This window comes from Monodelphis domestica, chromosome 1, assembly GCF_027887165.1.
Source record: "Monodelphis domestica isolate mMonDom1 chromosome 1, mMonDom1.pri, whole genome shotgun sequence".
Taxonomy (NCBI): domain Eukaryota; kingdom Metazoa; phylum Chordata; class Mammalia; order Didelphimorphia; family Didelphidae; genus Monodelphis; species Monodelphis domestica.
The window spans coordinates 704,040,637-704,056,177 of NC_077227.1; the positions used below are offsets into that span (position 1 = coordinate 704,040,637).

Genomic DNA, 15,541 nt, shown 5'->3' on the forward strand with positions numbered 1-15,541 from the left:
AAGGTAATTGGGGTTGGAGTTGGGGGATGGAACATTTGGATGGAAATTTTGTCCAGGTGTTGAGCTTTGAGGGAAGTTTGGAGTTCTTTTAGGCAAAGATGTGTTATAATTAAAATAGTTATCTGCCATTAACTGTGGCAGTTTAAAGAGTTGGGGTCATAAACTGTAGTGAGTAAAATAGTGGAAGATAAAATTTGTGATAGATATGAGTGGGTGAGTAAATTTGTGACCCCAGAAAATATGTTTCACTACAGTATCTTGTTTTTAAATCAAATATAAGGTGGTCGCCAGGGAAATATTCCCAATTATGAATATACCCGAGTCAACTGGGTTTTATAGAGATTTTAATTAATAATACAATGAGGAATCAAAGAAAGAGAAAAGGAGAGTAAGAAAGGAATAAGTATGAAGGACCTCAAGCCAATATGGCCTAGACCTGAGTCTTAAGAGATTGTCAGAGGATACAACCTTTGATTATCTGGACCCTGATGTCCTACTACCCGTTGTCCTTCGTGGTCGCCATAAACTGTTACATTTAAAATAGTTGGAGACATAAACTGTGGCAGTTAAAAGAGTTAAAGATAGATATAAGAGTGGGTGAGTAAATTTGTGACCGCAGAAAATATGTTTCACTACAGTGTCTTGGTTTTAAATCAAATATAAGGTGGTCGCCAGGGAAATATTCCCAATTATGAATATACCCAAGTCAACTGGGTTTTATAGAGAATTTAATTAATAACACAATGAGGAATTAAAGAAAAGAGAGAAATAGAGAAAAAAGAAATAAGTATGAAGGGCCTTAAGCCAACATGGCCTAGACCTGAGTCTTAAGAGAGAGAGAGATCAGTCAGTCTTTTATCACTCACCACAAGGTCTGTCTAAGCAAGGATTCTAGTGACAGAGTCTCCTCAGAGAGAGTTCCAGCCAGAGTCCTCCTCAAAGAGCCTTCCAGCCAGAGACTGTTTCAAAGGGCCTCTCTCAAAAGACTCCAGAGGGACAGATTTTCAAGAGATTCTGCTTTTTCTTATATAAGGGGTTTTCTCCTATGTAGATGTTTTCCAAAGGACAGCCCATTCTGAATTCACTGTTGGGTCGACTAATCCCTTTAGTAAGTTTGAACCAGAAAAAACCTGAATAAGTTTTCACCTCTTTGCTCCTGGCAAGTTTACAAGTTGCCTGACCTTTAATAGGTACTTAGCACCCCTTTGTATTACTTCTAAAAATAGGCATGGCTTAAAGAACTTTTTGCCTCATTATAAGTATGGGTTTAAGTACTTTCATTGTTTAGCAAGGAGTTTTCTCCCCTAAAGCAGTCTTAAGTACTGGTGGAGTAGAGGTCCTCCCATTTCTGATCCAAGTAGAGTTCTCACTGTCAAAATGGGGAATGTTCCCAGTAGGGAATTGTTCCAATGGAGAATTCCCCAATGTGGAAATTTTTAACATTCACAAGTCTGAGAAATTTCAAGATTCACAGATGGGAAGGAATGGTCTTCTAGGTAGGGGGAACTTCCAGTGCAAAGCTATAGAGAAAGGAGATGATAAGGTATGTTTGATGGTCAGTTTGGCTGGTCCCTACCTGGAGTGTCCAAATGGGAATAGTTTATGACAAACTGGGAAAATTGGTTTGGAGTCAGGTTATGAATGGTTTTAAATGCCAAGCTTTGGATTTCTTCTTTTATTCTGACCACTATAGCTTACTCAGCAAGGGAGTGGTGTGATTATTGTTCTGATTGCCTATGTATTACCTCAGAATGCTTTTTGTTATCTGGGTTACACAGAAAAAGTGTAGGCCTTTCATTCATCTAAATCCAGTTTAGGTACCATTTTAAGGATGATCCACTGTAGCAAAGCCTTTCAGAGCCATCTCTAAAATCCAAGTGGATGTGTCTATCTCATTGCCTAAAAGAACTCATTTTTGCCTCATACCTTCCCCTTTTCATGATTTCACCCCAGCTATTGAGGTCACCAGTAATAAATCCTTCCTATTAGCCTCGTTTATAACCTTGAACCATTCTTCTAGTGATCCAGGTTTAAAACTTTAATGTCACCTTTCTTCTTATGTTCTGCCCTAGTTCAGATACACACTTCATCTCATTGGAACTATTGAAGTAGTCACCTTATTGATCTGCCTTCTCCAATTCTTTTTCCTCTCCATTCCATCCTTTATAGAACTAATATATTACAGGCCTGACCATGAGAATATCTAGTGGCTTCCTATTGCTCCGAGGATAAGAGACAAATTCTTTTTTATCGTATATTTTCTCATAGTTTGACTCAACGGCCTTTCCAGGCTAATTGCATATTACTTTCCTTAAGCACTCTCTATTCCAGTCCAAATAACTTACCAGTTGTTGTTTGTCCATTGTATTTCAAGGCTGCCTATTCCCTGTGCCTGGAATAGTCTCCCTTCTTCCTCTTGTCCCTTAGAGTTCCTGACACCTCATGTCTTGGCACATTTGCCACCTCATGACTCTCCAGGTGTTAGTGCCTCCCTCCCCTATTACTTTCTATTTCCTTTTTAATATTTTCTTTTTAGTGTCTTCCATTCATATTGTTTCTTCTCACGAATAAAAAACTCCTCAAGGACAGTATTTGTCTTTGTTTTGATATCTCTAGCTCCAGCAGTAGCTGCCACATTGCAGGTGTGTATAAATTCTTGTTCAGCAAATGAATTAATGAATACTGTGAATAATACTACTTTATTCTACATTTGTTAAGTCAATGAGCTCACAGTACTATATAAGGCAATTGTACTAATAAATTATTTTTATTTTTAAAAAATCTTTTTTTTTATTCCAAACCTTATGAACACCAAATAAAACGAGCATTTGTATATACAAAATAAAGGGGATAAGGATTAGACATTCTTTTTTTTTCCTTTTTGACTCTACTGTTGCTATCTCCATTCTTTTATATCTTCTAACTTAAAACAAGGACAAACAAATATGCTTAATCAAGCATAAGCCAAACGTTCCCCACTCTCCCTCTTTAGATGGTTTTAAAAAACGAAAAATAAAATACTTGTAACATCTGCATAGTTATGCAAAAAATTCCACACATTGGCCATATGAAAATGGGGACTATCTTCCCTCTGTTGAAAGGTGGGTGGCATTTGTCATCACTGAACTTTTGAAGTTGTGGTTGATCATTTCATTAATCAAATAATCATAATCAAACTAATCAAATTATTCAAAGTTGCTTTTGTTTACAATGTTTCTATTATTGTATAAATTATTCTCCTAATTCTGCTCATTTTACTCTGCATCAATTTCACAAATCTTCTTAGTTTTCCTTGCAACCATTCCTTTGATTATTTATTACAATGTAATAACATATTCATATTCACATGCCATAATTTGTTTAGCCATTCCCTATTTAATGGCAACCCCCTTAATTTCCATTTGCTTGCCACAACAAATAGAACTGATATATACATATAGCAGATGAGTTTATTTTTCTTTAAAAGTTTCACTCATTTGGGGGGGGGGGTTCCAAGTTTTCTGTTATTGGTGTAGATGAGGAAGGGTTAATTAAGATTGTCCTAAAGTTTCCTTTTGCCCCTGTAAATGCCCACAAAGTCCAACTATTCTTTGTACCTTTTCTTGAATCATTTTCTTTCTCATGACTTAAGTTTCAGTCAAATAAGGCTTATCCTTAGTCCCAAATAGTCCCTTTCATTTCTTTCATTTCTATCCATATGCTTTGTTTCTCAACTTTTTTAATGTCTGGAATTTAATCTTCTACTTTCTTAATCTCTCTCTTTCTCTCCCTGTCTCTCTGTCTCTCTCTGTCTCTCTCTCCCCCCCTCCCCCCCTCCATCTGTCTCTGTCTCCCTATTGCCTCCATTTTCACTTGTCTTTCTCTTTTTCTCTTTCCTTTTCCAGGTTGAAATTCTGTCCATCTTTCAGGATTGAAATCAAATGTGACTTCTTCCATAATTCTCTCTTACTAAAGGGAATCTTCTCTTCTTTTAAAGCCTTAATTTTACCTCATAAATCTCTTATGCACTTATTCTACTTTGTATTATATTTATGTGTACATATATGTATATTATTAACAGCTCTCAGTTTGGAGGTTTCTATGAGCTTTATTGAAGTTTTTTTTTTATCATTCCACACATAATTGGTACTTAATATTTGAAGTAATGTATGAAAATTTTTTGTATGAGCAATTTAATTTATAAAAAGTCAAGACAGGTTTATGCCTCTTTTATGGAGGGGTGAATTTATTGTAAACCTGATTATGGCATTTGCTAGTTAGTTATTATGGTGGATCTGGTTAGTTTTAAGACTGTAGTGAACAAGAGTAGAGAGGAATTTAAAATTTTGAATATAACAGAGGAGAGTCAAGTGAGATTTGTTGCAGTTACTTTGTATGGAAAAATTAATGCTGACTTTTCAGAGGAAAATCAAGAGAGAGAGAAAAAAGGGAAACTCCAACAAAAAATATGCCTGTGAGTATATAGGCTTAAGGGCCAATTCTTGAATAAGTTTCTTGAGTTTGGGGACTGTTTGTTTTTTCTTTAACATTTGGATCCTTAGAACTTAACATAATGCTTTGCACACAGTAGATAAGTAACAAAATATTTGGAGAATTAATTTTAATTGAGTTGATATTTAGAGAAAACTAGTGGGTAGGTGAGAGATCATTAGTTTAGTTGCCATCTAACATAGATAGATTCTGATATTTTCAGGGTATTTTTTGTTTTGATTTTTGGGGAGTGACCACATTACTTAAACTTTTCTCTTTTTTTAAGATGGTACATAAAAACCACTTTGATTCTTGGCTCCTCCTGGCTTCTGGGTTTCATGGTTGGGGTTTCTGTGGTTGAAAACACATTGAAGGTTCAGTGGTTGTTGTGATATTACTGAGAATGTAGCCTTGATCTTTCCATCCTTGAAACAATGAGACCAAAAGAGAAACAAGGAAGATGAGTTTAAGTCTGAAAATGTGCTGAATGCCCTCTTTGAGAATCTAGACTGTTCAGCACATACTTTGTTGTTGGTTGGCCTAGCAGTCTAGTTACAAAGACCAATTCAATTAATGTTAAGCTACACAGATGTAAGGTAGTCTTCACAATATTTATCCTTACAGTCCTATGTCCTCTATTTCTAATCTCCATTACCCACAATATCCCCTTCTCAAAGAAAAAGGACTAAAAAATATGACAGCTATAAACTTAGCCAGTTAATGAACATCTCTACATCCAGGGACTTGTCCATTTGTATTTCAATATCTAATGCCATCCTTGTTTCTTCACATTTCCTGACTTTAATCATAATTGAATTTGTGGTCAATTTGTTTATATTTTCTCTGAGGTTACTTGCAGTTCTGTTGCCTAAATTGTTTCCCCTTGTTTTTTAAACTCATAAATATCTCAATTTGTATAGTATCTTGGAGATATAGGTTTTAGAAACAAATATTAACATAATGATGGTGAATTATAGTAGCATCTTCAATCTGTTTTCTTTCAGTATATGTGCTTTGAATTACTGACAGAAATTTATTTATCACACATATAACCCATAGAATACAAAGCAAAAACTTTCTGCTAGTGGAATGCCTACTTCTTTTTTGTTTGTTTTTATTCTAAAAATTTTTATGTTTTTATTTACATTAATATTAATTTAAAAACTTTTTTTTGAGTTCAATATTCTCCCTTCTGTCCTTCCTCCACCTATTGAGAAGAGAAGCAATTATGTATATGAAACCACACAAAACAATTTCATATTAGCAATGTTTTAGAAAAAAGAAATCAAGAAAAATTTAAAAAGTTAAAAAATATATACTTCAAATTGCATCTAGTTCATTAGTTTTTTCTCTGTAGATGAGCATTGTTTATCATGAATTCTTTGGAACTGTCTTGGATTGTTATCTTGATCAAAATAGCCAACCAAGTCCTTCCCAGTTGATCATTGTTATAATATTGCTCTTCCTGTATATAGTGGTCTCCTGGTTCTGCTAACTTCACTTTGCATCAATCTTCCCAGGCTTTTCTCAAACTATTCCACTTATTTTTTAAAGCACAACATTATTTCATCACAGTCATATACCACATAACTTGTTCAGTCATTTTGCAGTTCGTGGACATCATCTAAATTTTTGGTTCCCAACACAAAAAGACCTGCTCTAAAATTTTTTGTACATTTCAATCCTTTTTTCCTTTCCTTTGATCTCTTTGGGGATGCAGACAGAATAATGGTATCATTTGGTCAAAGGATATGCACAGATTATAGCTCCAAATTTTTCTTCAGAAAAATAATTAAAATAATAATTAAATGATTGAAATTTCCACCAGGAGTGTATTACTGACCCAATTTTGTTCACATCTCCATCATTTAATATTTCCCTTTTCTTTCATATTAGTCACTGGTAGTTTTGAGGTGATATCTCAAGAGTTACTTAAATGTTCATTTCTCTAATCAGTTGTGATTTAGAGCATTTTTTTCCCATGTGGGTATGGATATCTTTGATTTCTTTTTCTGAAAACTGCCTGTTTATATGTTTTACCATTTAGTACCTGTGAAATGACTTTCTTAAAAAATTTGATTTAGTTCCCTATGTATTTGAGAAATGAGGCCTTTATCAGAGAAACTTGATATAAATTTGTTTCCTTTAATTTTCTTTTGTTTGTATAAAAATAATTATTCCTTTCATTACTGTATGCAAAGGAAGTAAATTTTATTCTCTCTTAGCTCATATTTGGTCATAAAATCTTCCCTTAGCTATAGATCTGACAAGTAAAGTAGATCATTGTTTTAACCAGATTTAGAGACTTAAGTGCCCAAAGTGCTCCCTCATGCCACATGTGAGCCATTCCCTTACCCCAGACAGGAGAGGTAGGAAGCACTCCCATTGGGCTGCTGGGTAACACAGTGGGTGATGAGAAAAATGTCCTCAGGTACAGTGGAGAGGGGCACACATGCCATAGGTTCGCCAACATGGCTCTAGGGTATCCTTGATTTCTATCATATCATCTACAAAGAGTTATGGTTTTATTTCCTCATTGCCTACTTTTATTTCTTCAATTTCTTTGTCTTGTCTTATTGCTATAACTAGCATTTCTAAAACAATATTGAATAGTAATAATGGACATCCTTGCTTGATTACTGATCTTTTGGGAATTCATTTCTTTTATAATAATGATTGATCATGGTTTTAGTTAACTACTACTTTTCATTTTTTTTTTGGGGGGGTGGTGGTGCAACTACTTGGTCCAGAGCATAGAAGACTAGACTTAAAGTCAGAAGTTTCAGACATTTGAAGTCAAATTCAGTCTCAGAGACTTAACTAGCTATGTGTGGCTAGGCAAGTCATTTAACCCCTTTGCCTCAGTTCCTCATCTATAAAATGGGAACACACAGGAGAAGGAAATAACAAACCATTCTAGTATTTTTGCCAAGGAAGTCAGATTCAATTGAATAACTGGCTAAATGACAACATATCATTTTTTAAAAGGCTCCATTGATGTGTGTGTTTTTGAGTGTTTTCAATAGGAATGTGTGTTAGATTTTGCAAAAAATTTTCCTGCATCTGTAGGCATAGTCATATAATTTTTTTGTCTTTTTATTCATATGGTCAATTATGCTTATAGTCTTCCTAATATTAAACCAACTCTGCATTCCTGTTATGAATCTCACTTGGTCATAGTATATGATCTTAGTGATAGATTGCTTTATTTCTCAGTTTTTTATTTTAAAAATCTTATATCAGTACTCATTAGTGAAAATGGTAAATAGTTTTCTTTCTCTGTTTTTGTTTTCCCTGGTTTCTGGAAGAATTTGGTGGGGCTCTTTACTTACTTTTTCAGATATGTTACATAGTTTTGAGAATAATTATTCCTTAGATGTTTGGTGTATCAATCCATCTGATTCTGGATATTTTTTTATTAGGGAGCTCATCGATGACTTTGTTCAATTTATTTTTCTGTATTAGGGTTATTTATGTGTTCTGTTCCACTTTTATTAAACTGAGAGGTTTATATATTTTTAAACATTCACCCATTTCCCTTAGATTGACCGTTTTACTGGCATATAATTGGACAAAATAACTTCTAATAATTATTTTGACTTCATCTTCATTGAAGATGCATTAACCCTTTCAATTTTTGATTCTAGTGATTGGGCTTTCTTCTTTTTTTAAAGTCCAATTTGTCAATGGTTTATTTTATTTTTCCTAAAACTATATTTTCTTTACTAGTTCTATGATTTCTTAACTTAATTTTTTTTAATTAGGGAGATTATTGATGACTTGTTCAATTTATTTTTTTATTCATTTTCCTTTTGGTTTTCAGGATTTCTATTTAGGGGATTTTTAATATGTTTACATCCCTATGTCTGTATCTCAATCCACTGAGCCACCCAGCTGCGGCCCCCCACCCCCCTTGTTTATCTCTTTTAATTGGATCTATATTTACTTTTGTTTTATCTAAGCACATGATTACTACACTTGCTTCTTTTACTTCTACTGAAACATAATAGATTTAAGTACAGTATCTTATTTCAGTTCTGTATGTCTCTGAAGTGGTACCTTTTTCAGACATTTTGCAGTTTATGTTCCCTTCCTCTTACCCACCTTTCTCACTTCTCAAAGAAAGCAGGTTTTATATGTTATCTTAAGATACATATTTCCATGTTTATCATGTGAAAGAAGACACATATTGCTTACACTAGAGAAATATTCATGGAGGAAAAAAAGTGAAGGATGATATGCTTCAATCTATATTCAGACACTGTCAGTTCTTTTGATGGTGGTGGATAGCTTTTTTCATGAGTCCTTTAGAATTGTCCTGGATCCTTACAATGCTGATAATAATTAATTCTTTAACAATTCATCATTGTACATTATTGATGTTTCTGTGTACAATGTTCTGCTGATTCTTAGCTAGTTCTACTCACTTCATTTTGCATTACTTCATATAAATCTTTCCAGGTGTTTTTGATCATCATTCCTTTTGTCATGTCATATGGCACAATAATATTCCATTATAATCATATACCACAATATGTTTAGCCATTCCCCAATTGATGGGCATCCCTTAAATTTCCAATTCTTTGCCAGCAAAAAAAGAGTTAAAGGAATAGGTAAAATAAATTAAGTTCTTATTCTCATTAGTTATGTTAGATATATTTTAAATAGGTTAGAATTAATTTTTATTCACTAAATAACTTTACAAAATCTCTAATGCTACTCTGAAAAACTATTTCTGAAATGCAAGAATTTGGAGAATATTCCACTTAGCACAGTTAAGCATTGTACTAATAATATAATAATATTAATAATAAATAGTAATAGTAAATAGTAAAATAGTAATAAAAATGCAACTCAGTTGGAATTTATGTGTATTTTGTTGGTGAAATATTTTTTCCCAAAGCATTTTTTTGCTTCCTTAACAGTTTCTGCTTAGTTTCTTTCACATAAGATAAATGCTGCCAATCTGTCTACTGGATTACCTTGCAAATTATCATTAATTACAAATTGAAGAGTGAAAAATTCAACCAGATTGGATCTGTATGAGGACCAAGTGGAAGAGAACTATCCCAAATGTACTTAAGTTTATTTAGTTTGACAATACAGTCTGCTTACTCTCAGCATAGTGCATTTTCTTCTATACCATACAAACTTTGGTGGAACATAAGTATTTTGTTCCAGCAAATAAGAATTTTTAAAATTGTTATGCCAGAAGAATAGTTAGAAGATCTCACAGGAGGATTCATTTCTTAAAGAATATAGCTGTGGTTTAATTTTTGAAAGTATTAATTTCCCAAATAAATTTCTTTTCAGAGGAATAAATGCATTCGAAGTTTTCTTCAGTTCAAATAAAGATTTTATTCATTTTTATTAATTGCAAAAACATGAGAAAACCAAGCTTTAGAAATGCCTAAAAACAATGAAAGAGATGTACAATATAGAAGACCCTATAATTACTAAATGGATTTGAATTTCATACTATTTGAATTTGTATTTTCAAGGAAGTTTTATTATGATCAATTGATTTTTTTTTAGGGGAGGGTGTCTGGCTAATATGTTTAAGAATATAATTTTATTTAACTTTAATATAAGGCAAATGTTTTATAGATGGCACAGTGGATAAAGCACTGAGCCTGGAATCTGTAAGACCTGAGATCAAATCTGGCCATAGCAATGTGTTCCTGGGCAAGTCACTTAATCTAGTTTTCCTCAGTTTACTCATCTGTAAAATGAGCACAAGGAAATGGCAAACCATTCCAGTATCTTCACTAAGAAAACTACAGATAGTTTAAAGAAGAGTCAAACAAGGACTGAACAACAACAGCAAAAGTTTTTATGGTTGTTAACAGTTTATATCTGTTAAAACTACTGGTGTCTTGTCACCAAGTTGCCTTCATTGAGCTGATTGGTTGTCAATAAAATGTTTTGATGGCTCTTTTGAAGATTTTATGTTCTACAATTGGTGTTTGGCATGGATGGAATATGTCAATAGGTTTCAGAATAGAATTGGAGTGCATGGAGACAATTCATACAGACTTTCTCTTGGCGACTGTTAGTGTTTATTCAGTGCCTTGAAGATAGAGCTATGGAAATTTCAAGTACTGCTGTTTTTGTTATTAGGAAACCTTAGAATTTGAATAGAAGAGCAGAGTACATATGGCTTTACTTTCCCTAGACATTGTTTTAATCCTCAGCTAAGCTTCAAGTAATTTAACCTCATTGATTGCTGTTCTTAATATTTCCCCCAATTAGTCACACATTAGTTAGGCTTTAAGAAGATCAGGTTAAGTTTTCTCACTATAAAGAAACTGCTTCTTTTACTATAACCTTCATTTCCACCCTATTGTTGTGTACAGATTTTTTTTCTTTAGCCTCCAAAACATAGCCTGGAAATGAGAAATAAAGTACTTGGCAAGTAATCATAGTCTTAACTGAGTAGTATGAAAGGTGAAGGTAAAAGGATTTCCTTATTCATTATAAATTGTATTTCTTTGCAGATATGTCCAGGGGACATTTTTATACCCCTCACAGTTGAAAAACGACACAACGTATGATGCAAAGAACTCTGGTATTATAGTCTGGAGCAACTTAGGACTTTGAATAGTCCTTGAATTTTAAGCTTGTAGAAATCACTTAATCTCTCTCTACCTCTGTTTCTGTTTCTGTAAAATGAGAACAAATGTTCCACAGGGCTGTTATATGGAAATCTCTGTAAAAATTAAAGTACTATACACATGTGAGTTAGAATGTCTCAACAATAATTAAAACACTTGGTGAAATGAGAAGGGAATCTTAATTGTTGATCTAGGCTCTTAGAAGAGAATTACTTTTGTGGAGGTCACTTAAATGTGTGTGTGTGTGTGTGTGTGTGTGTGTGTGTGTGTGTGTGTGTGTGTATTTCTCATAAGCTTAATGTCTTCGCATTTGTTTATCTAACTAATGACTGCAAAATATTCTATTGGTGATATCTAGAATTGGAGATGTGATCTTTTACAATTAATTCTGACTCTGCCCTTGCCTGGTGGGATGCCTTGGAAGAATGCCCTACCCTGAGAGCAGAGACTTCTGCTTCTTTCTCCGCTGCCTTCATCTCAGATGTTAAAGTAGCATAGAACCAATGGAGATAGGGGACAGGGGCCCAGATTTGTGACCTCTTTGGTGTAGGGAGCTCCAGCAATATATAAGGCTGATCTAGTTCTGGTGTGCAACTCACCAAGTGGGATATTTTAGGAATAAATGAAATTGCTGATACAGTTGATATTATTTTAAATTAACTATAACTTATACTTTTGATTTTATCATTTTTCCCTGTAGTTTGGTTACCTGCTCCCTTTTCTAGCATTTCCAGCTTTTGATTTGGACCATTAAGTTTCAGAGAGCATCATAACTAACAGCTAAATGCCTAGTTTTTATCTTTCTTTTGAAAGTCAGATAAATTTAGATTCTAGGAAGACAGGTTCACACTAGAATGTAGTATTCATTGCTGGTGGTTTATAAAACTTGGGTTCATGATCCATTTAGAATTTGTCAGACACAATCAGAATTTTTTCTATTTACATACACACACACACACACACACACACACACACACACAAGCACAGGCATACACCTCAATAACAATTTGGACAATTGCTACATTTTTCTTTGTAAAGGAGCTTATAGTTAGGTATCTTTTATGAATTACAATCTCTTGGTAGGTGTAATAACAGAAGTCTGGTAATATATAGGAAAAGGCCTGCAAAATTCTTGAATTTGAAAAGGAGTAAGAGGCAACATGATGTAATGGTTAGAGTACTGAACTCTGAGTAAGGAAGACTTGAATTTGAACCTTGCCTCCCTCTTGTATACATTTGGTATGTGACCCAGAGTATCAAAAGATTTTATGTGTACACATGTATGTATATAGCTATTATATGTGTACATATATATTTTTGAAAACTTTAAAACTCCATAAAGATAAGCTATTATTACTTTTGAAGTTGAGAAGAAATAAAAGAATGATCAAAAGGAAAAAGGTAAATAAAAGGAATATAGTAGATTTTAAATGGCTTTATCTTTCCTTCAACCAGATATTTTTTCTTCAGTCATTTTATGAATACTTTATTAAATACACCCCCAGTTTTAAACAATGATGGCTAGATCAGGTTTTGTAGTTACCTTATAATCATTTTGCTTCCCTGTTTAAGAGAGGAGCGATAATCATTTTTTAAAAGTAAAATTGTTGCCAATGTATTAGAAAGTGAATGGTTCCTTTGATTTTGGAGCCCTTTATTTCAAAAGCTTTTTATTGCCATTGCCTTCTCATATCTAGGTGGTTTCAGACAACTAGAAACAAATCCAACCATTTGGAGATAGAAAATAAAATAAATGACTGGTCAATTAAACAGTGAACAGAAACAGAAAGGGAAGAATAGTTGAATAACAAATTGAGTGACTGAGAAAGTGGATAAGGACTGTAGCCAACCAATGGAATTCTTTCCTAAACCCTCCTCTATTTGGTTAGTTGGTATTTTGTACCATTTCCTAACTTGGTTCCAAATTGTCCAACTCTCCATATATAGCTGTGTTATCCGGGACCTATTCCTCAAGCTTGGCAAGCAGGTGTCACTTTCCAGGTAGAATAGATTTTGTTGCCCCAGAGATAACAATGGCTAGCCAGTTCATATATGAAAATGTCTTATGCTCCTTCAGTTTATAGAACTTCAGAGGATTGTTACATGTAGCTTAGAAAATCAATAATTTTGACCATCTTTACTTTTTTTCACAAGAGGAAATGGAAGGAAAATGGTATATTTTAAATGGCTTTATCTTTCAGTTAGACAGCTCGGTTTTACCTGTCATTTTGTGAGTACTTTATTAAAAACACATCCTGTTGTTAATAATGGTGCCTAAATCAGACTTTATAGATACCTTACAGCCATTTTGCCAGAGGTTGTTAAATTAGCTGAGAACTTTCCCCCCCAATTATTTTTCCCCTTTAGGTTCATATCCCCTTAAAGGTCCAGAAATCAATATACTGTTCCCTGAAAGACGAGAAAATAGGGAAAAGAAAACACAGATAAGTATTCTTCTCTTTGGTTCTACCTCCAGAAAAATTTACACTTGCACATTGTATTAACAAATTGAAATACTAACACACTCACATGATGATTAGGGATGCTTTCAAAAGCTTTTGTCTGTATGATAGTATGTACCCTGATGATATGTTTACACGGCATGGTTTCTTAAGCTTAATGCCCCATGCCACAGGAATCTCTTTCAACAAATTATTTGCCCAGCAGGTTTTATTCATTAAGCTCAGTCTAACCACAAACCTGATCAGAACATAATGGTATTTTGCAAGAGGATAAACAAAGACAAATTTGTGGCCTTGAGTATCAGAAATGTTCTTGGAGTTAGTGTGGGAAGTATTACATTCAGTTTTTCTTTGTTGCTGTGACTTTTAGATTCTTTCTTTATCTTGCGGACTAATGTGAAAGGCAAAATTTGATATGGTGGGTAGGCATATTATCAGTTTGCCTCAACATTTAAAATTGGAATAGGAATTGTTTCTCCCTTGGAACTATGTAGTTGGAAAACCATTGTCCTACCTCCGTAGACAATGATTTATATTAAATGAGTAACAATAATAATAGTACTATGGTAATATGAAAGGAGTTTTTTCTTCAGTTGCTCATTTGCCCCCTTCTTTATTGTTGATATCTAGTCAATCAACCCTTAACAAACATTCATTAAGAACTATCTATGTTCCTGCCATTGTGCTAATCACCATTAAAGTTTTGGTATGCTTTTTCAAGTTGACTCATAAAACTTTTTTAAAGCCGTTTGATTAAAAATTTCAAAGTGTTTGGGAGGTGATGGAAATTTTTATTAGGATTAGAGGAAGACACTACCAGTTGTTATAGAGACTTGGGACTTTTAGTTGATCATCACATGATATGATACTTTTTATGATTTTGTTTATTTGTTTTTTAAAGCAATATAGGACTGTCTTTGACAGGTCATTCTGTAATCTACAAGATTATAAATGAGCTGGAAAGAACCTTATAAGTTAACATTTAGATCAACCCCTTCATTTTACCGGTTAGAAAAGTGATGTCTAAAGAGGATAATGTCTTCCTCAGAGTCACACAGGGATTAAGGAGCAGAGGCAGGATTTGAACCCTGGTCTTATGACTTTAAATAAAGCACGTTGCCATTTGTAAGACCAAGTTCACTACTTATGAAAATTAATCTGAGGTCAGCAACCTTTTAGTGTTATTTTTGTTTATATTCTTATGATCATTTAATACATCATTTTCCTGGTTTTACTTATTTCATTCCATAACAGTATGTACAAGTCTCCCCCAGGTTGTTCTATCTTGTACTTTACATCTTGTGGTATAATAGCATTTTATTAATTCAGATATCATGACTTAATTGATCTGGACCCACCTACTTTGTTTCCAGTTTTTAGGTATATAAAAGTATTATTGCAAATATTTTGATGTCTATAGAACCTTTTTATCTTTAACTGTGGTTAGAGTTTTAGAATAGGGGAGAAGAGAGAGTTCATGATAGCCATCTTCTGTTTTCTTTTAAAAAAATTAAATTAAAAAAATCAATTTCTAGGTACAGAATAGCCATTTCTGCATAAGCCTCTTAGTATATTCTTATCCTTTTGTCTGTCCATTTCTCTTTATGGAGGGGAGGGAGATATTTTTCATACTGGAACCACAATTGATTATTATAGTTGCTCTTCATTTGATTTCATTTTAGTCTTCTGTCATTTATACAATTATAGTGATTGTGCATATTTTTCTACTTCTGATTATCCTATATTTCTTCAGTTCATGCTAATTTCCCCACATTTCTCTAAATTCATCATTTCGTATTGTACTGTAATACTACATTTTTTTGATTTGTTTGACCTCTTTTTTCTTTGCAAAATAGAGGGAGTAAGGAGGGTTTGTTCTGGAAGGCCTGAGGATAGATGATTTAGAACAGCTGCTATGGAAAATATGGTAAAAACTTAATCAAGGAAGAAGAAAAGTAGGGAGATTGTTGTTGTTATTCAATTGTGATCAACTCT

The 15,541-nt window shown here is 33.5% G+C and overlaps 1 protein-coding gene across 16 annotated transcripts in view; it reads left to right on the forward strand.

The window, feature by feature from the left end:
- The window catches only part of BANP (BTG3 associated nuclear protein), a 261,969-nt gene that overhangs the window by 173,232 nt on the left and 73,196 nt on the right, over nucleotides 1-15,541 (forward strand). The gene's annotated exons all lie outside the window — the stretch shown is intronic.